Source organism: Canis aureus, chromosome 9 (assembly GCF_053574225.1).
Source record: "Canis aureus isolate CA01 chromosome 9, VMU_Caureus_v.1.0, whole genome shotgun sequence".
Taxonomy (NCBI): domain Eukaryota; kingdom Metazoa; phylum Chordata; class Mammalia; order Carnivora; family Canidae; genus Canis; species Canis aureus.
The window spans coordinates 75,612,508-75,632,733 of record NC_135619.1 but is presented as its reverse complement, the minus strand read 5'-3'; the positions used below and the strand labels follow the sequence as shown (position 1 = coordinate 75,632,733).

Sequence of the window (20,226 nt, the reverse complement as noted above, 5' to 3'; positions counted from 1 at the left end):
TCTGCCTGGAAGGCTGACCAGGCCTCTCCTCCCCACCCCCTGCGCCTCTCCCTGCCCCTCTGAGCTTTGGGGCTTCCTCCGAGAAGCCTCCCCGCCCTCCCCAGAGCGGGGTGTCAGGCCTGGATGCTCTCCTGGATCCGGAGCCCGATGCCCGGCTCTGGAGGCACCTGGAGGTGGGGTAAGACACGGGCCAGCTGACTCATTGCCACCCCGAGCTGGCGCCTGGCACCTGGCGGCTACCGGCTGCGGTCAGTGGGGGTGCTTGTTGACCTCGTGGATGGAAGGAGGCAGTGGAGGAAAGAGCGACCTTCTAGGCTTGAGCCTGGGCTGGGGAGGATGGACTAGCCGGACCGGAGCTGAGCAGCTTCTCTGCACCCCTCACCCCTGCGGCCTGGGGCGTGCGCAGAAATCCGGAGCCTCACCCAGAGACTGGAACGGAGGCCTGACCTGGCCTCGGTCTGCGTCGCAGCCACCGTGCCGGCCCTTCTGAGGCCCACTCAGCCGTCGGGTCCCCTGCCCCAGTGGAGCAGAGGGAGTTTGCAAGGTGGACTCCTGCTCAGGGCTCTCCCCGCTGCACCTGCCTGGTGCAGGTGGGCCCCAGGGCAGGGGGGTCATGCCCCCCACCCACCCCCGAGGCCTGAGTCGGTCACCGCAGGCCAACGGGTAACCGGCCAGCAGGATGAAGAAGGCAGGGAGTGTGTCCGTGTGCGGTGGGTGGCCGAGGCCCGGGGTCGGGCAGGCTGTGGCTGCGGACACTGGCCTCAGGATGCCTTTCCCCTGGCCTTGGGCTCCGACCCACCAGGCCTCAGCCTAGCCTTGGGACATATAAGGGCCCCCTCAATCCTGCTCCCCACTTCTTTTAGTGCCTCTGACCCCCAGGCATGCCCCCGTCCAGGCCCCATTCCGCCCTGGTTTCCTGTCCCACCTCAGAAACTTCCTGCAGCCACACCGTCCAGCACACTGATGATGGACGTTCTCTCTGGAAGCTGTGTCTACCCGGCGGCCCTTCCTGGGGCTGGGGCTGTTTTGAAGCTGGGGGTGCCCCTGTGCGTACTCCCAGCTCTGGATACCCGGATGCCTGAGGCCAAGAAACACGCTGGAGCTCTAACCCGTGGTCAACCGACTAACACGTGGGCCGGAGTTCGTGTGCCACCTGAGCCTGACGCTGCGGGAGCACGCGCCCCCTGCACACGCTCGGGCATAGCACGGTGCCCCGCCGCCCCGGGCCTGCACAGAGCTGGCCGCCACCCCTTGTCAGGAAGCAGAATTCGGAGGTTGGGATGAGCAGGCTTTGGTTCTGCCAGCGTGAGCTCTGCTGGGAGCAGGAAGGCAGGCGTGGGCATTTCTCAGAGAGCAGTCTCCCGGCCTGACATGTGACGCGGAGGTGAAAGCCAGGACAGCCCTGAGTGTGGGGGGTGGACGCCCAAGGGCCCAGAGACCCCGAGCAGCAGCCTGGCCCTCGGTTTCATTTCCCTGCACAGGCACCCGAGTGCTTTTTATCGCTTTCATTTTGGAAACTGCTTCCTTAGTGGGATGCCCTGAGATGACCTCTGACACTGCCACAGGATGGAGTCAGCAAAAGCATGGCAACCCACCCACCCTTCCACCCACCTGTCTACCCCCGCACCCTCCCACCCTTCCTCTCACCCACCATCTGTCCATCTCCCCACCCACCCACCCCACACACACTCCCAAACACCCACCCACCTGTCCACCCACCTGTCCATCTGCTCATTATGCACCCATCCATCCACCCACCCTTCCATTCATCTCCGTGTCCACTCGTCCACCCACCCGTGCACCCACTCACCCGCCCGCCCGTCCATCCAGCCATCCACTTCAGGGCTCATTCTACCTGGTGAGTGAGAAGCTGGGTACCCAGCGCTGCCACAGAGCAGCTGTGACTCCTCGGGCAGCCGCTCTGCATCTGTGCTTGCTCATAAGGACACAGCACCTCTGAGCACCTCCAAACGGGGGAGCTGCAGTGGGGGGTGGCTGTGGGCCCGTCTCTCCCTGAGCGCCCACTCACAGCAGCCTCTCAGAGTTTCCCAGCTCAAGCTGCAGGGAGCCCCCGGGTGCCTGCCCGTTGTGCCTGGTGGCAGGAGGTCGGCGTGGGTCGGAGCCCACCCCTGGTGGAGGATCAGGGTCCAGGAGGTGGGACCAGACAGCGGCTCCCAGGAGGGACAGTGGCCAGGCGGGTCAGTGGAGGCTTGGGCCAGGCAGGGGCCTCTCCCCTCTTCGTTTGAACACCCACGCACACACACATAGGACACGCTCGTGGTTCGCAGAGCCTGTATCTGCGACCTTGTCCACTGCTTAACACGCATCTGGGCCCTTAAAACCGCAGCCATTTGGGAGCATCCCCAGGGTGGCAACGACTTTGAGTCCCCCAGGAGCAGGCCCCCCAGTGGAGGTCCAAGGAGGCGACGCCCTGCCTCCTGGTTTCACTCCACCCCGTGAGTGGGGGTCCTTCTCGGGCCTATCCAGTAACGCATTTTCCGCATTTTTGTCCTTTTGTTGGAGATTTCGCTGTTGAAATGGCTATCCAGTGTGGGGACGCGCCTCCCGCGCACACACCTGTGTGGGGAGACTTCCGTCAGGTGCCGGTTACCAAGCGGCCGGCCCGGAGCTCAGAGGGAGCCCGTGAGCGCGTACGGATGACCCTTGGCTGGCAGGTCTGCTTAGACGGGGGCTGTTGTTCAGTAGATCCGGCCGGTGCGTGACTGTACTTTCCTTATGATTTTCCCGGTAACGTGTTCCCTTCTCCGGCTTCCTGTAAGAACACAGCGGACGATCCACGTAGCACACAAGACACGTATGAACTGGCAGTTTATGTTACCAGTGAAGTTTTGGGGGAGTTAAGAGCTGCATGGGGCATTTTTTTTTTTAAACACAATATCTTTTTTTTTTTTTTTTTTTTTTTTTTATGATAGTCACAGAGAGAGAGAGAGAGAGGCAGAGACACAGGCAGAGGGAGAAGCAGGCTCCATGCAGGGAACCTGACGTGGGATGCGATCCCGGGTCTCCAGGATCACGCCCTGGGCCAAGGGCAGGCGCTAAACCACTGTGCCACCCAGGGATCCCATGCATGGGGGATTTTTGACCGCGTGGGGCTTAGCGCAGGTCCAGGGGTCAACTCTACACTAAATAAGGTGTTTGTAGCCAGAAACACACACGGAACTGGGTTGTGTGTTGATCAGCCAGTGATCAGCCAGAGGCTGGTGGACCCTGACCCTGCGTCCCCTAGGAGCAAATTCGGCGTTCGTGGTGACCGGGGACAACCACCACCAAGGCCCAGGCTGCTGAGACTGTGCGGACGGCACCTGCTCCTTCACTGTCCTCTGCACCCGCAGGCCAGGGACACTGGCATGTTGGTGGAGCTGGCCAGTGTCCGGGTCTGTGGTCCCTCTGTCCCCGGCCTGCTTCCCTCCGGTCCCTCTCTGAGCTGGACAGGCCAGTGATCCCTGGGTCTCAGGCAGTTGTGGCCTGCCCTGAGGGCCGGGGTGCCCAGGGTCATGGCTGGAGATGCAGCCTGCCAAGCAGGGAGCAGCCTGGGGCTTCTGCAGACCCCCAGGGGGACAGGATGCCCCTTGCCTCCCCTTCTCTTGGTGGCCACAGCTGCCCCAGAAGGTGTAGACGGGCAAGCGGTTTTCTCCATGGTTCTGCACAGATAGCTCAGTGTGATGGGGGCAGAGAGCAGCTGAGCCCTGACTGGTTTGTATACTGGGGGGCTGTGCCCCTTTGTCCAAAGAAAGGCTTCTGTAGTCGACGAGGGGGCACCCCTGGGATGAACAGCCTCGGTCCTGGGAAGTGGGGAAGGGAGTCATTGGGGGCGCACCAGATGGAGTCCCTCCAGGGGTGTTCCTTAGGGCTTCGAGCGTGAGGAGGCGCCTGGGGCCCACTGTGCCCCCAGCCCAGGGTCTGCCGTTGCACATCAAGGGTGGGACTTCTCAGGGATCCCTGGGTGGCGCGGCGGTTTAGCGCCTGCCTTTGGCCCAGGGCGCGATCCTGGAGACCCGGGATCGAATCCCACGTCGGGCTCCCGGTGCATGGAGCCTGCTTCTCCCTCTGCCTATGTCTCTGCCTCTCTCTCTCTCTCTCTGTGTGTGACTATCATAAGTAAATAAAAATTAAAAAAAAAAAAAAAGGGTGGGACTTCTCTTCCCTCTAGAGAGGCAGGGCTGGGGCGGGGAGAGGGGACGGGGCTCAGGGCCAAGTGCGTCCAGGCAGGGGGTCGATGGGTCCGACTCTCCCTGGCGTTCTTGGAGAGTCGGGAACCGGGTCGGGAATCCCTCGCTGGTGGTTTCTGGCTCCTGGACCGTGTTCCTTGGAGACACGGCGCCTCGCCCGGGCGTCTCAGGTCTCCACGGTTTCGTTCCAGGGACGAAGCCTGCTGACAGAGGCACTGATGAATGGAGTCGCGGCTGGTGGCCCGGCGCCCCCTCACTGGGGCCCAGCCACTGGCCTTCACCCTGCCCCAGGGACCCCAGTGTCCCAGAGTAACCCGAGTTGGGGTCTGGCCTCCGTTTTGCCCCTGTCGTCCCTGAACTGGGCGCTGAGCCTCTTGGCCTTTACAGAAAAGAATCCACTCGTGCACCTCCGCCGTCCGTGGAGAGCGTTGACAGATTCACAACAAGGTGGAGACTCGGTTGTGCGTCCCCGCTGGCCTGCTCCACCCTCAAAGCCGGCCGAAGGGGATCCCAGGGGGGCCCAGCGGTTTAGCGCGGCCTTCAGCCCAGGGGGCAATCCTGGAGACCCGGGATCGAGTCCCACGGAGTCCCATGGAGCCTGCTTCTCCCTCTGCCTGTGTCTCTACCTCTCTCTGTGTGTCTCTCATGAATAAATAAATAAAATCTTTAGAAAAAAAACAAAAAGGCCAGCCCAGGTCTCTGCTCCCAGCCCCTCCCGGGTCTCCCCGCCCCTCGTGTGCCCTCCGCCCCAGTGCCCAGTGGGCCTGTTTGTATCCTGAACAGCTGCTGACGTTTAGGAGTTCCAGATAACCAGAAAGTTCAAGCCCAAATGTGGTTGTTCCGCAGACACTGGTCACGCCAGTCGCTAGCCTGAGACCTCTGTGCAGGGTGCTGGCTCTGCGGGGTGGCCCCGCCCCCTCCCTCTGGCACGCCCAGGCCCTCCCTCCAGGGGAAGTCTCTGCCCCTCCCCACCAGTGGGCCCTGCTCTCCGGCTGAACTTTGACCTGTCTCTCAGGCACCACACGGCTTGTGTGTGATTAGCCTGTGGTTTCCTGGCCAGGTGTGGCCCAGGGGGTGCACCAGGAGCGAGCTCCCCCGCCCCAGCTCTACAGGGATGGCTCAGCACGAACCCCGGGCTGTCCCACCAGGCTCTCCCCTTTGGGCCCCCCTCCCCCCCGGGTGGCACCCTTCTTTCCTTTCATGCATCGATTCCTTATGACTTTGGCCACATACATGTTTTTTAATTCATCGATGAGAGACACAGAGAGAGGCAGAGACACAGGCCGAGGGAGAGGCAGGCTCCCTGCGGGGAGCCCGATGTGGGACTCGATCCCCGGACCCCGGGATCACACCCTGAGCCAAAGGGAGATGCTTAACTGCTGAGCCACCCGGGGGTCCCAGTTTGGTCATACTTTAAAACTGAACTGGAAATCCAGCTCTAATTCGATGAGCAGAGCGGTGGCAGGGCTCGGCTGCTGGCGGGTGGTCACTCGACTGTGTGCACGGCCGCGCCCTTTGCCAGGTGCCAGGTGGGGCAGCTGAGTGTTGTGGGAGCGCCCGCCAGGGCCCTTCTAGAGTCGGTCCCCAGCCCTACCAGCCCCTCTGGGAGCGACCAACGCACGCGGAGGCCACGGAGGCGAGGGACAAGCGTGGCGCCAGACTTTCTGCCCATGGCTGTCACGAGGATGTCCTTTGTCTTTTTCCCATTTTAAATCGTGTCCATTGTTTATGTACCAAGCACAGATGCATCATAGGATCCCGATTCAAAGCCCGTGCAAGGGGGACGGCGAGGGGCCCCCTCCCTGCCTTAGCTTCTCGGGAGCCCTTCACACCCCTCCCGCGGGAGCCAGAGCTATTTCTTTGCACGGTCCAGGCTGTAACAGCCCCAGCGCCTGGTCCCCACCCCACACCCCCAGCGTTTGCTCCTCGGGCACTGGACCCGGCTGGGGAGGGGGCCCAGGGAGGTTTGCTGAGTGAGTGCGTCAGCCTGAGCTCAGTTTCCAGTGGGGGGGGCCGTGGGTGGGCTGCAGTCCGAGTGAGCCCAGAAAACAGCTCCTGCATCCTCCAGCCAGACCCCACCTGGCCGAGGGCAGGCCCTCTCTCGGGCCCACCTCCCACACGATGGGTTTGTGTGTCTACATTTCCCGCAGGAAGAGCTCCAGGGCTCCAGCACCCCAGCGGGGTTGTGGCTGGTTCGTCCCGGCCAGGGGACCCTGCTGACCCCAGCCAGCAGAGCCTGGACTCTTCTCTCCCCCTCCCCCCTTGTGCCAGGGAAGAGGCGGCCAAGTCCTTCTCCCAAAGCTGCTGATTCAGGCCTGAATCATCACGCGCTTCCCTGGAGTGGCTGCCGGTGGGGGGAGTGGACCGGAGGGGGCTGGGCGGGCTGGGCGTGGGGGGGGCAGGGGCCGTCTGACCACCTCCCCAGTGGCCCTGTGCAGGCAGGGAGTGAAGCCATGTGAGACGCATTCCGCAAGCAGGCCTGGTAGGGCCTGACAGGCCGGGCGAGGGTCCCCTGGAGGCCAGTTATGGCCTGGGGACAGTGGGCCGTGTGGCCCAATGGTCAGCCCCGGGCCCAGATCCTGGCTCTGTGCTTGTCTGCTGCCAAGTCCTGGGCAGGCACCCTGCCCGCTTGGAGCCAGAGGGCCCCCTTGGTGCCCCAGTGGAGGTTCGGGTCCCACCGGGGCTGCCCCGAGGGTCGAGTAGTGTGAGTTGTGCGAACTCCTCTGAGCAGTGGCCTCCACTGTGTGTGAAGATGAGAGCCGGGCTGTAGATGCAGCGGTGGGAGGTGAGGCCCAGGGGTAAGCAGCCCTTCGGTGACCCGGGGGGACAGCCGGCCACTGTAGGCTGGGGGCTGAGGGGCGGGGCTGGGGGTCCGGAAGGCTCCTCCAGACAAGCCGCGGAGCAGGGCAAGGAGGGCAGGGGAAGGGGTAGAGTGGGCTTGACCCAGGATGGGGGACAGCCCCGAGGTCAGGGGGGAAGCCGGGGGCAGGGCCAGGCTGGCAGGAGCTGGTCGCAGCAGCCAGGAGTGCAAGTGTGAGTGTGAGCCTGCACGTGTGTGACTGCATCAGAAGTCAGCTTCCGGTTTCTGCCGCTGGGAGCATGGGCCACCCCTGGGCCATCTGTCGGTTAGGCCGTGGGAGACGTGGGTGCCCGACAGGGAAGCCAGCCAGGCTCCCCCGTATTTGCTGCGGACGAGGTGAGCTGAGGCCGGTGGGGCACGCGGTGCTTGCGAACGCTGGGGAAGCTCAGGAGCCCCTCCTGAGCACCGCGCTGCCTCCCTCTGGGGCCTCAGCTCTGCTCTGCGGGGACCCCAAGAGAAAGATGGACAGCCGGATCTCTCCGGGGGTGGCTGGGCGCCCCGCAGCCCTTGGCCGGGCCCGCCAGGCCTGGGACCTGGGAGCCTGGCTGTGCCCCTGGCCCTCCGGGCGGCTCGTCGTGTGGATGTGGGTCAGTGCCCACGCTCCAGAACGTGCAGTGGGCAGCCCAGTGGCAGAGTGTGGGAGGAGCCCCAGGCCCCACCTGGGGAGGGCGCTCAGAGCAGCAGGTGCACACAGCGGGGCTCGAGCAGCAGGCGTTACCACCTGTCGACAGATGGGCGCCCCGTGTCCCAGGGGCTAAGAGCTCGTTTGAGGCCACACAGAGGGCAGGAGCCATGGCCCGGCTCGAAGCTCACATGGGGGTCCCCCGCTGGAGCAAGGCTCCACCCCGGAGAAAAGCAGCCGTTCAGCACCGCAGCCCCCTCCACCCACGGCCCCTCACTCCTCCTCTCCCCTTCACCTGGTAGGAGGCCAGGGAGCTTTGGTTATTCCGAGGACCTGCAGGCCCACAGGAGGAAGCCAGGAGGGCGCTAGTGTCTGCGTGGGGGTCAGGGCCTTCGGGAGCCCCTGCTCGGACTTCCCTGGCCCTCGGTCAGGCAGCAGGAGCCCGGGGCCTGGCTCGAGCGGGTGTGCGGCCGAGGGAGCTCCCTGGGGTGGCCCGGGGTCTAGGGTCCTGGACAGCCCCAATCCCTGGCCCCGGAGGCTCCCCGAGCTCAGTGTCTGCAGCAGTCCTGGTGTGTGGGGGGGCGGGCGGGACGAGAGGGGGTGGGCGTGGGGTACCTGCCGCTCTCTCGGGGGCAGGGCGGGGGGCTCTCACGCAGCCCTCTGACAGGTGTGCACGCAAGTGTGTGCCCGTGTGTGCCCTGGTCTTGGGGCGGCTCTGCGGCAAGGCCAGGGAGGAGGGGGATAGGAAGGGAAGCTGGGGAGGCAGAGAGGAGCTGGTGGGGGCCCCCCCGAAGGGCCCTTGGGGACTCCCAGGGGAGGGTTGGGGGCAGGGAGAGCGTCTCTGGGCTGAGGGGCCTGGTGATCCCGGGTGGGTCTGCCCTGCTGGGCTCTGGCTCACACTTTCCCTGGAGGAGGCTGGTCTGTCTGGTTCCTGCAGCATTCCACAGTGACTCCGCATCTCCTTCTGGAAACTTCTCTCGTTCTTCTCCCTGAGGACTTCCTCCTAGCCCTCCCCTCCCCCTCTGCTCGGCCCTTTCCCAGTGTCCCTGAGAACCAGGACTCAGCCGGGGCTGCCCAGCCCTTGCCCTTCCCTGGACACCAAGGGGGAGCCCAGAACACAGGGTCCTCCCTGCTGCTCAGGGGTGCTGACGTCAGCAGGTGGGCAGGAAGTGAGGGGCTTTGGAGGGGTCTCCCCTAGGGCAGAGGGCGTGCAGCTGGGGCCACCTGGGGTCAGCCCAGGCTGGGGGACCGGCAGCCCTTCTTCGTCCAGGCCTGGGAAGGGGGTGTCCCGGCCCCTCCGCCCAGCCCAGCCTTGTCCCCAGGGACTGGGGACTGGAGGGGCAGGTGGGGGGAGGGGGCTCCCGGGCGGGGGAGGGCAGGCTGCGGCTGCTGTGTGGGGCTGAGGAAGCAGCTGCGGTCTGAGTCATCCTCCGGAAAACGAAGGAGGCCGCTTCCATCACCATCTGTCTCCTTGGGAAGAGGAGGAGGAGGAAAGGGTGGAGGGCTGGGGGGGAGGAGGGGCTGCTTCTCACCTTGGGCCTTTCCTACCCGGTCCCTGGGCCTGACTGCGGTGGGCATGTGGGGGGGGGTGGGGTCTTTCCCAAAGCAGCTCTCACTTCAGCCCCCACAGGGCCCTTGAATCAAGGGGCGGAGGTGGGGGGGTCCCATGCTCTGCACAGCCAAGCAGGTCACAGCAGGGGCTCCTGCCAAGGAGCTTCTCAGGATTCCCCCCGGGGACTCCCCCAGTTCAGGAACCCCAGAACCTGCAAGCCGGTCCTGAGCTTAGCACAGCACGGGGATCAAGTACCAAACCCCTCCCCCAAGCCTTGTAGTGGCCCAGATGTGCCCTGGGGCTCTGGGAACCTTGGCACCCCCACCGCGGGCAGCTGTGGGCGGGCCTGGGAGACCAGCTGCAGCCCTGGGAAGAACCCTGCGGGGGCTCTGACGGGGCTCGGCCCTTCCCCTGTCCCCCACCTTCCTGCTCCCCACGGCATGGGGGGGTGCTCCCTCTGGCTGGGGCCACCCCCAGGCTGGCTGCCTCCCCGCTCCTCTGGAGTTATGTTAGTTTCCATCACGTTACGTGCAGATGGGACAACTGAGGCCCCAGAGCAAAGGGGGTCCTGGACCCCTAGTCTCAGCGAGGATCCCCCCCAGGCTGCAAACCTGGAGCTGGGCCACGTCCGTGGGTTCCGGAGTGTGGAATATGGGGCATATCCCGGCAGTGCCATGTGCTCGGATGAAGGCTCGTGCAAACACTACCTGCTGGGAGCTGGCCGGCTGCCCTCCCCGCATGCCCCCGAGCCAACGAGCGGGTGTGCTCCCTGCCCCTCCTCCGGCTTCCTACACGCGTGCTTTGCCTCTCTGGGTTTCAGGCTTCTTGGGGCTGGCGGGACAGGGGTGTTCAGGGTGATGGCGCACTGCTCCTGACCTGTCAGAGCCAGCAGGAAGCCACCGGATGGTGGGGGACGGCGCCCTGGCCCCTGGTGCTGGTGGGGGTGCCCACAGGGGTACGCCCAGTCCTGGTAAGGGCCAGCCCCGCGACCGGGTTCTGGTTCAGAGATGCGGAAGTAGGCAGGGGTCTTTTGGTTGCAAGAAACCCAACCCGATGGAGGCCAGGAGAGAAAGAGGGATTGTCCCACCAAAGTCTCCTCTTCCCGGCGCCTGTCTCAGCGTTGGCGTCAGCTTTGTCTCTCCCTCCCCGCGGCCCTGCTCTGGCCATGCCTGCCTGTTGCTCACGGCCTACGGCTCATTGCCTGGGGCCCTTGCAGGAAGGGCCATGCTGGTCATGAGGGGCCCCACCCCCGGGAGAATTCTGAGGACGACCCCCACCCTCGGACATTCTCAGCCCACATTCTGGGGGCGAGGAGTGTGGGCTGCTTTCTACAAGGCCTCGGTTCAACAAGGGGGCGGCTCTCCGAAAGAGGAGGGCCGGTTAATAAGACGTCTGCAGGGGCTGTGGGCCCGACTGGTAAGAACCCCTTCCCTACAGATGGAGGTGGCCTCCCTGGAAAGATGTGGCTCCCAGGGCTCAGGACCCCAGGTGGGAGAGGCGTATCCACCCGGACTGGACATCCGCACTGAGGAAGCCTCTGGAGGGCTGCCGGGAGAGGCTGGCAAGCGTGGCCTTGGCCACAGGGGTGGTCAGCTATCTGGCAGCGGCTCCTTGGTGCTGGGTACTGAGAGGTCACCTTTCATGTGAAATCAGGAAGATGCTGGAAGACTTAGAAGCCGGTAGTCAGGTTCCCTCCTTCCCATGTCAGGCCTACAGGGCGGCACACGGGGCTTCCTCTTGCCCAGGGCACAGCAGAGCATTTCCATTTTATAGATAGAGTCTGAGCAGATTAACCCCAGGGGTGGTAAGATGTGTCTGAGCTGGGGGTTTCCTGTCAGCAGGCACTTCTTTTGCTTTGCCCTGGCTCTGTCATGGGATACTTAAGGCTGCTTGGTGTTAAAACCATTACAGTATCCGGTATCCATCCATCCATGCACCCACCCACCCACCATCCATTCACCCATCCATCCATCCACCCACCTACCCACCCACCACCATTCCTCCATCTACCTACCCACCCACTGTCAATCCTCCATCCATCCATTTGTTTACCCCCGACCCGCTCATCCATCCATTCATCCATCCATCCACTTATCTATCCAATCATCTGACTACCCACCCATCATCCATTCACCCATCCATCCATCCACCCACCTACCCACCCACCACCATTCATCCATCTACCTACCCACCCACTGTCAATCCTCCATCCATCCATCCATCCATCCATCCATCCATCCGTCTACCCCCGACCCACTCATCCATCCATCCATCCATCCATCCATCCATCTATCCATCCACTCATCTATCCAACCATCTACCTACCTACCCACCATCCTTTTACCCATCCATCCACTCATCGATCCATCCACTCACTTACTACCTACCATTTATTCATCCACTCATCCATCCAGCCATCCACCTACCCACCCACCATCTACCCATTCAGCCATTCAGCCATCGACCCACCCACCCACCATGCATCCATCCATCTATCCACTATCCATCCATCCATCCATCCATCCATCCATCCATCATTTGCCTACCCACCCACCCACCCACTCATCCATCTATCCATCCACTCATCTATTCAACCATCTATCTACCCACCCACCATCCATTCACCCATCCATCCATCCATCCATCCATCCACCCACCTACCCACCCATCATTCATCTATCCATCCATCTGCCTACCCACCCACCATCCACTTATCCATCCATCCACTCATCCATCCATCCATCCATCCATCCACCCACCCACCTACCCACCATCCATCCAATATTTATTGAGAGCCTACTGTGTGCTGGGCGCAGGGTTGGTACTTGTTCAACCAGGTAAGCAAAGGCACAGCAACACCCTTGAGTTGGGTTGCCAAATTTGGCAAATAACAATACAGGACAATAAATAAATAAATAAATAAAATACAGGACATCCAGTTAAATTTGAATTTCAGATGAACAATGAATCCTGTTTTGATATAAGTATATAACTGTGTCCCACGTATCACACGGGGCATACTTAGGCTGAAACTTACTTGTTGTTTGTCTGAGATTCAGATTTAACTGGGCATTCTGCGTTATCTGGTAGCCCTGCCCTGGGCGGCTCATGAAACAATGGGGTGATAACACACATCCGCATTCCACGTGAAGGATCTAACTTAATCCTTTTCAAAATCTATGAACTTGGGGATATTATGTCCATTTTAAAATTGTGAATACAGAGGCTCAGAGAGGTTAAGAGAGTTGCCCAGTGGGTGATGGCTAAGCCAGAAACACAAAAGAGATGTTTTGGGTTTTTTTGAAAAGTATTTGTTACTAAAATATCAAGCCAGGCAAAAAGAAGTTACAAAAAGAGTCTGTGGAAGTCATTTTAAATCTGACCACCATTGTTCAGTTGCTGAGCTTTATTCCAGACATCGTGCTTTGCAAATACAATGTAGACTGAAGGAGGTTGGAAGTCACTGAAACGCAGAATGGGATAATCCTGGAATGCTTTACCCTAAAATCAAACATCAAATTTGTCTCATTTGGATTTAAACAGAAGGAATTGCTGAATTTCAGGGAAATGTCTTATGACCACAAAGGAGCCTGGTTCTCAGATCGTCTCCCTAGACTGAAAGGCACGGACACGAGAGCGCGCAGGGACGGCGGTCCTGTCTCTGCCGCCGCGGTGGGCGCCCACTGAGCCCGCGTGGACGCGGGCCCGGCACCGTCCCCGGCTTCCTCCTCTGCTTCCCGAATGCACGGCACCTGTGGTTCCTCCCGGGACAGGGTCACCGAAGTGGAGCATCTGATGGCACCACCTGAACCGCGCTGTGACCAACATGCCGGGGGAGGCGACCGTCCCCCCGCCCTGCCCCTGAGCTCCCCTCATTTCCCCTCCTGCCCGCACCCCTACCCAAGGATACCCGAGTGCTATTCGTCCCGTTTGTCTCCTGGGCTTTGGTCTTCCTACAAGGGGGGCCTCCAGCGTGAGCTCCCTGGCGTCTGCTTGCTCAGTCCAGCACGAGGTCCTGGGGCTCCTGCGTCGTCTGCGCCATCCCAGTGGGCGGCCGGCCCCCCATTTATTCACCGGTGTTGCCACTGATGGAGAGGCTTCCAGCTTTTGGCCTCTGTGTTGCCCTGAGCACTCTAGTACGTGTTGTGGGACACGCGTGTGCCCGTTTCTGCTGCGTGACTCTTAGCTGCGTGTCTGCGTACGTTTAGCTTTCACAGATCGCGCCAAACACGTTTGCCAAAGCGGTTGGTTGTGCCAGCTTTCGCTGTCCCGGAGATGCGCGAGAGCTCCGGTTAATCCACATCTTTGCCAATAATTGGAAGGTTTTGTCTTCGTGTTGACCCTCCTGTGGGTTTGTGGTATGACCTTGTGATTTTTGTTTAAGATTTTATTTATTCCTGAGAGACACAGAGAGGGAGGCAGAGACACAGGCAGAGGGAGAAGCAGGCTCCATGCAGGGAGCCCGATGCGGACTCGATCCCGGGACCCCCAGGATCACGCCCTGAGGGGAAGGCAGACGCTCAACCCCTGCGCCCCCCAGGCGCCCCTCATGCTGTGATTTTAATCTGCATTTTCCTCCTGGTTAGTGAAATGGGCGCCTTTTTACATGTTTACTGACCTCTGGACACTCCCACTTTGTGATGTAGTCTGCCCACTTCCCTGTGGAGTTGATCTTTTTCCTGTTGATTTGCAGGAGTTCTTTACATATTTATGCGTCCTGGACATAAGTCCTTGATGCTTTGCTGCACATCGTATTGCAAATGCCCCACCGGCTGTGACGCGCATAGTTTTACTGGTGTTTTAAACTCCGCGAGGTGCCAAGGCACTGTCGTGCGCTGTATCTTTGCTTGAATTTGTCCACAAACGTCATCCTTTCAGGACTTCTTCACCTTTTCCTACATTTTCACGCCTACACCCGGGCTCCTTTTCCTCTGGCGTTTGGTCTGAGCGCAGGGCCGGGGAGATGACGGACTCTGTGTTTGTCTCACCTTCTCCTCGGATCGGTGTTTTGGGCTGACCTTTCCCCACCGCCTGCACTCCGAGGAGCTCCTCCTTGTCTCCCGCTTCTCCTGGGTGTCAGTCACATTTCCTGCACTTTGCACGTCTAGTGATTTGGGGCTGTGTCCTGCACATCGTGGCTGGTATGTTGCGGGGGCTTGGGGCTCTGTGGGGTTCTCTTTCAGAGCATTCTTTTTTTTTTTTTTTATGTTGTTGTTTGTTTATTGAGGGGTTAACTGAACTGGACTCAAGCTGTAAACACTGCGCCCTCTGTGTAAATCTCTGTGCTGTTAGCTGAGCTGCTTAGAATCTGTCCCGTGCAAACAGAGCTCACAGAGCAGCCAGGGGCTTGAGCGGAATTCATCAGGGAGGATTCCAGGCTCCTCCAGGCTCTGGGGTTGCCCCTCACTTTCCATCTGCTGTGGTCACCCCAACTCTGTCCTCTGGTTCTTTTTTTTTTTTTTTTAAAGATTTTATTTATTTATTCATGGGAGACAGAGACAGAGAGAGAAAGAGGCAGAAACACAGGCAGAGGGAGAGGGAGAAGCAGGCTCCATGCAGGGAGCCCGACGCGGGACTCCATCCCGGGACTCCAGGATCACGCCCTGAGCTGCAGGTGGTGCTAAACCGCTGAGCCACCCGTCCTCTGGTTCTTGAAGCCAGCAGGACCGTGGGTTCCCTCAGGGTTTTGGCCTGCCCTCAGATGTAGAGGCACGGCGTGGGACGCTGACCCAGCCAGTCCCGTCTCCTGAGCATCTGAGCACGACGGCCTCTGTCTGGTTGTGGCTGCTCTCCACGCTGTTGGATAGTTGTCTCTGTCCAGCAATCGTGGACTTTGCTGCACCAGAGTTGGTCCAATTGGAGCCACTTGGCCATTGAGCAATGCTGGGGCAGTTAGGACAGAGTAGGGCTGGGTCCCAGGCCCAGTCGGGGTGGACCGGGGCAGGATGGGGGCGTCACTTGGTGAGACTCGCTCTTGCTCTGGGTAGCCTTGGTTCGGGGGCTTTTCTCATCAGAGATTTAACCAGGAGCCTGGGTTAAAGCCCAGCCTCCTGCTGGACACAGCACCAACATCTCACAAGTGTTTTGGAGTGTGTGGGACCAACGGTGTTTCTGAGGACCCTGAAGCCTCTAGTTTTGTCACTGTTACCCCCGTGGGTGTGGGAAGGTTCTCTGGGTTCTCTTTCTGTCATGGGGGCTCCCTGCCTGGGCCCAGCCCTGTCCTCGGCCCCGTGCCTGTAACCCACAAACACTCTTGGTGAGCAGGATGCCTGGGATCATTGGCTGAGTGGGCTCTCCCCTCTGGGGATGGGTCTCCACGGCCCCACTGCTCTCTGAGACTCAGCCGTGAGGCTCTAGTGTGCGTGGGCCCTCTCATCTCCATCAGGAGTGACACCTTCCACGGGAGACCCACCCATTCCTGCCCCTTCAGGCCCAGCACCATCAGCCTTCCCAGGTAATAAAGATCAGATGAGAGGCAGGACCTGAAAGTCTGTTGAAATCACCGTTTTCCATATGACATTAAACAACAACAAGAAAAAGCCCAAACTTTTAAAACATGAGAGCCTTTGGCCCCAGTAATACCAATCCTGGGACTTACTGCAAGATGATGATTTATTTTTTTTATCTTTTTATTTTTTAAAGATTTTTGTTTATTTATTCCTGAGAGAGAGAGAGAGAGAGAGAGAGAGAGAGAGAGAGAGGCAGAGACATAGGCAGAGGGAGAAGCAGGCTCCCTGCGGGGAGGCTGATGTGGGGACTTGATCCCGGGCCTCCAGGATTACTCCCTGAGCCGAAGGCAGGTGCTAAACCACTGAGCCACCCAGAGATCCCAAGATGATGATTTAGAATGTGCGTGAAGAATGAGCTCCAGGGGATCCCTGGGTGGCTCAGTGGTTTAGCACCTGCCTTTGGCCCAGGGTGTGATCCCCGGGTCCCAGGATCGAGTCCCACGTCGGGCTCCCTGCATGGAGCCTGCTTCTCCCTCTGCCTGTGTCTCTGCCTCTCACTCTGTGTCTATCATGAATAAATAAATAAAAATCTTAAAAAAAAAAAAAAAAGAACGAGCTCCAGGAGGTTGATAGCAGTGCTGTTTACAATGTTGAAAGGAAAACCCTAGAAAGAATGATTTCCCCACAGTAGGTTGAAGAAAACATTTGGGTTTTTGCAAACGGTATTAAGTCACACGGTTGTTAAAAATATTGCAGCAGGGGCACCTGGGTGACTCAGCAGTTGAGCGCCTGCCTTCAGCCCAGGGTGTGATCCTGGATCCAGGGATCGAGTCCCGCGTCGGGCTCCCTGCGTGGACCCTGCTTCTCCCTCTGCCTGCGTCTCTGCCTCTCTCTGTGTCCCTCATAAATAAATAAATAAAATCTTAAAAAAAAACATTGCGGCACATTTGGCGGAAATGGGATCATGTTCTGTGGTTGATGGAAGTCAGCAAAACCCAAAGCAGCAGTGTTGATGGCGTCTGTGTCCACATCACACTCTGAGTATTCGCTACCTTTAGGTTGTTCCTATTCTCTGACTTTCTAAGAGAATGACTATTTTTTGGGCCGTGTTTTGAGGTACGACGTATGTGCAGTAAAATGCATCCGCGCAGGTGTGCAGCTTGGCGAGCTCTGACAGCCAGCGCGACCCACACCCAGAACAGGATGGGGAGAATGTCTCCTTCAGGGAGCTCCCCGCCTCCTGCTGCTCCCCGGGGTGTGGGGCCAACACACTAATCCGAGGAGCGTGTTTCGAGCTAGAAGTCGGCCGCCGTCCTGCGTGGCGGGCCCGGGTCACGGAGGCGGGGCCGGGCGGGCGCCCCGCAGGTGCCGAGGAGGGACCTGGGCTGCCAGTCCTGCAGCTGTGACCCCGCGGTCACCTGGCCCGAGGCACAGAAGGCCTTTGTCCTGACTGGGCTGTCACCTGCCCTGTGACCCACGGGAGGGAGGGAGAACCGGCCGCATTCCAGGGTGAGGACTCGAGGTCCTCCCTTCTCAGCCGCGCGCACCTGTCAACCATTCTCAGGACGGAGCTGGGGCCTCAGCGGCCGTGGGGTGACACCTCTAACCAGCGGCCCAGGCAGTGGCGGGCGAGGGTGGGGCCCAGTGCCGCAGGGCCCGGGGAGGAGCTCGTTCACTTCTGGAAGCTGAGGCTCAAGATCGCGGCGCCGCAGGGCCGGTTCCGGGGACCAGGCAGAGGCCGCCTCCCTGTGGGGCCGCCCAGGGCGAGCGAGACCCGGGCCTTGTCCTCTTACAGGGGCACCAGCCCAGTTGGGTCAGGACCTCACGACCTCACTTAACCTTTGTCACCACCAACACCACCCCACCTGGCCTGTCCCCAGGTCCAGTCACCCTGGAATTAGGACTTCAACGGGGGAGTTTTGGGGGTGACACAATTCAGCCCCAGCAACAGCTACCCCACCAGGTGCTCCCCACCCTCCTTGTCACTTCCTCCGCAGGTGGCCCCAGGTCCGCCCTTCCGGGCCCCTGGCTCCACTCCAGGAATGCCCCGGCTTCTTTTCTCCTGCACCAGCGGGACCTCGGGGGGCCTCGGCGGGGACGTGGGGACGTGAGGCATGCGGGCCGCTGGAGGACTGGAAAGCAGCACACCTGCCCAGCGCGATGCTTACTCCTCTGGTCCAAGAGAAATCAAACACTTCCTGTGCCTGGATTCCTGCCCAGCTCGCAATGCCCCTGGAGAAGATGGTGAAGAGTGTGTGTGCGCGTGTGTGTGCGCGCACGCACATGTGCCCTGGGAGAGGGTGGTCCCAGCCTCCCCAGTCCCCCCGCCCAGGCCCTGCCCAGAGATGAAGGAGTGACCTCATCCAGGTGTGGGCAGGTCTCCCAGCGCCCCTGGAACAGCCCCCACTCTCCGAGACAAAGACCTCATCACACAGTGACTTTCAGGTGGCAGAGAGGAGAGCAGAGCTTTTCGGTGGCCGGCTTCCCACCAGGGCACCTCCAGGGCCTGTTTTCTCTGTCCTGTCCCCGTTGGTGGCTACACGAGCTCTTCCCCATTCAACCTGGGGAAGCCACAGGTGCAGGCAAGGTTGGATTTAGGGAACTAGAAAAACCAAACAAGACCCCGGTGGGAAAGCCCGGGCACTGAGATTGTCCTGACGGGAGTGGGGTGTCGTGGGAGGAGAGGGCCTGCAGGGAGGCGGGAAGGGGACACTAGGAGGTGGGGGGTTGGCCCCCAGGGGAGGCTGCAGGGGTGGTGCACCTGCTGGGATGAGGGGTTGTTGAGAACAGAAGGATGGCTGCCCTGGCACCCACCTCCCCCCTCGGCCTCTATGCTGGGTGGGTGAGTGATCAGTAGTTGGGGAGCCCTTGGTGGATGGGGGGAGGTTGAAGGTGAAGCTCTGACGGTGGGGGGGCTTGCTAAGGGCACTTCTGACGGGATGTGTTTCTGATGCCAGTTCCTGCGCACCGGCCAGGCCTTCTTCGCTCACCTCTGTCCCACACTGTCCCCCTGGAGCCGGCCTCAGATTGATGGGGGAGCGAAGGCAGGTTGAGGACACGGCACAGGAGGGGGTCCCCCCCCACCCTGCAGGTACTCCTGCCTGCCCTGAGGCTAGGGGAATGGTCAGAGACCACAGCCCAGCAGGACAGGAGCCTCCCTCAGTGCACCAGTGTCTTAGGGGTTTACAAGGAAAAACACTCTTATCAATAGCAGATAGCCGAACTTCCTGGAGCCCTAACATCACCCTCCCCTCCACGGTGACGTGGGAAAACAAAGGTGGAAGGGAATGTCAATAAAATAAAATTTCCTTATGACCTGCAGCCCATTGACAAACACAGGAGGCAGGCCTAGTAGAACATTCCTCCAGGAAGCTCCCCACTGTCTCAGTGTTAATGCTTTACTAGAGGGAAAACCACCGGAGCCTGCCCATGGCCAGGCGCCCAGGATCCTGAGAGTCCTCTTTAGCATATCAAAGACCTCTTGGACACCCCCCTCTGTCCTGATCTCTCCCAACTCGTAAGTATGTTATCAGCTCACCTCACAGCCCCGGGGCTGCAGCTCTTCCTGCCCATGGTCCGTCCCTGTGCTTTAATAAAACCACCTTTTTGCACCAAAGACATCTCAAGAATTCTTTCTTGCCCATCGGCTCTGGACCTCACCCACATTCCAAAATGACATCAAGAACCTGCAGGCTGGGGGCATCACAATGCCGGATTTCAGGTTGTACGACAGAGCTGTGGTCATCAAGACAGTGTGGTCCTGGCACAAAAACAGACACGCAGATCAATGGAACAGAATAGAGAATCCAGAAGTAGACCCTCAACTCTATCTATGGTCAACGAATATTCGACAGAGCAGGAAAGACTGCCCACTGGAAAAAGGACAGTGTCTTCAATAAATGGTGCTGGGAACATTGGACAGCCACATGCAGAAGAATGAAACTAGACCATTCTCTCACACCAGACACAAAGATAAACTCAAAACGGATGAAAGATCTAAATGTGAGACACACACACAGGCAACACCCTTTTTGAACTTGGCCACAGCAACTTCTTGCAAGATCCATGAAGGCAAGAGAAACAAAAGCAAAAATGAACTATTGTGACTTCATCAAGATAAAAAGCTTCTGCACAGCAAAGGACACAGTCAACAAACCTAAAAGACAACCTACAGATGGGAGAAGCTATTTGGAGATGACGAATCAGATAAAGGGCTAGTTTCCAAGATCTATAAAGAACATCTTAAAATCAACACCAAAGAGACAAACAATCCAATCATGAAATGGGCAAAACACATGAAGAGAACTCTCACGGAGGAAGACATAGACATGGCCAACATGCACATGAGAAAATGCTCCGCATCACTTGCCATCAGGGAAATACAAATCAAAACACAATGAGATCCCACCTCACACCAGTGAGAATGGGGAAAATGAACAAGGCAGGAAACAACAAATGTTGTTGTTGCGGAGAAAAGGGAACCCTCTTGCACTGTTGGTGGGAATGTGACCTGGTGCAGCCACTCTGGAAAACTGTGTGGAGGTTCCTCAAAG

General features: G+C 59.7%; 3 long non-coding RNA genes across 3 annotated transcripts; 2 read left to right on the top strand and 1 right to left on the bottom strand.

The window, feature by feature from the left end:
* The first annotated feature begins 1,646 nt into the window (after positions 1 to 1,646).
* Positions 1,647 to 4,874, top strand: LOC144321235 (uncharacterized). Its single transcript, XR_013386993.1, has 2 exons — positions 1,647 to 2,815; positions 4,382 to 4,874. It is a non-coding gene; the product is annotated as an uncharacterized LOC144321235 (long non-coding RNA).
* A 6,960-nt stretch (positions 4,875 to 11,834) lies between these two features.
* LOC144321228 (uncharacterized) lies at positions 11,835 to 19,289 on the top strand. Its single transcript, XR_013386987.1, has 2 exons — positions 11,835 to 14,365; positions 17,671 to 19,289. It is a non-coding gene; the product is annotated as an uncharacterized LOC144321228 (long non-coding RNA).
* On the bottom strand, positions 16,243 to 19,427 carry LOC144321227 (uncharacterized). The gene is made up of 3 exons (XR_013386986.1): positions 19,212 to 19,427; positions 18,032 to 18,234; positions 16,243 to 17,905 (listed from the first exon to the last, which is right to left on the bottom strand). It is a non-coding gene; the product is annotated as an uncharacterized LOC144321227 (long non-coding RNA).
* Between the last annotated feature and the right edge of the window lie 799 nt (positions 19,428 to 20,226).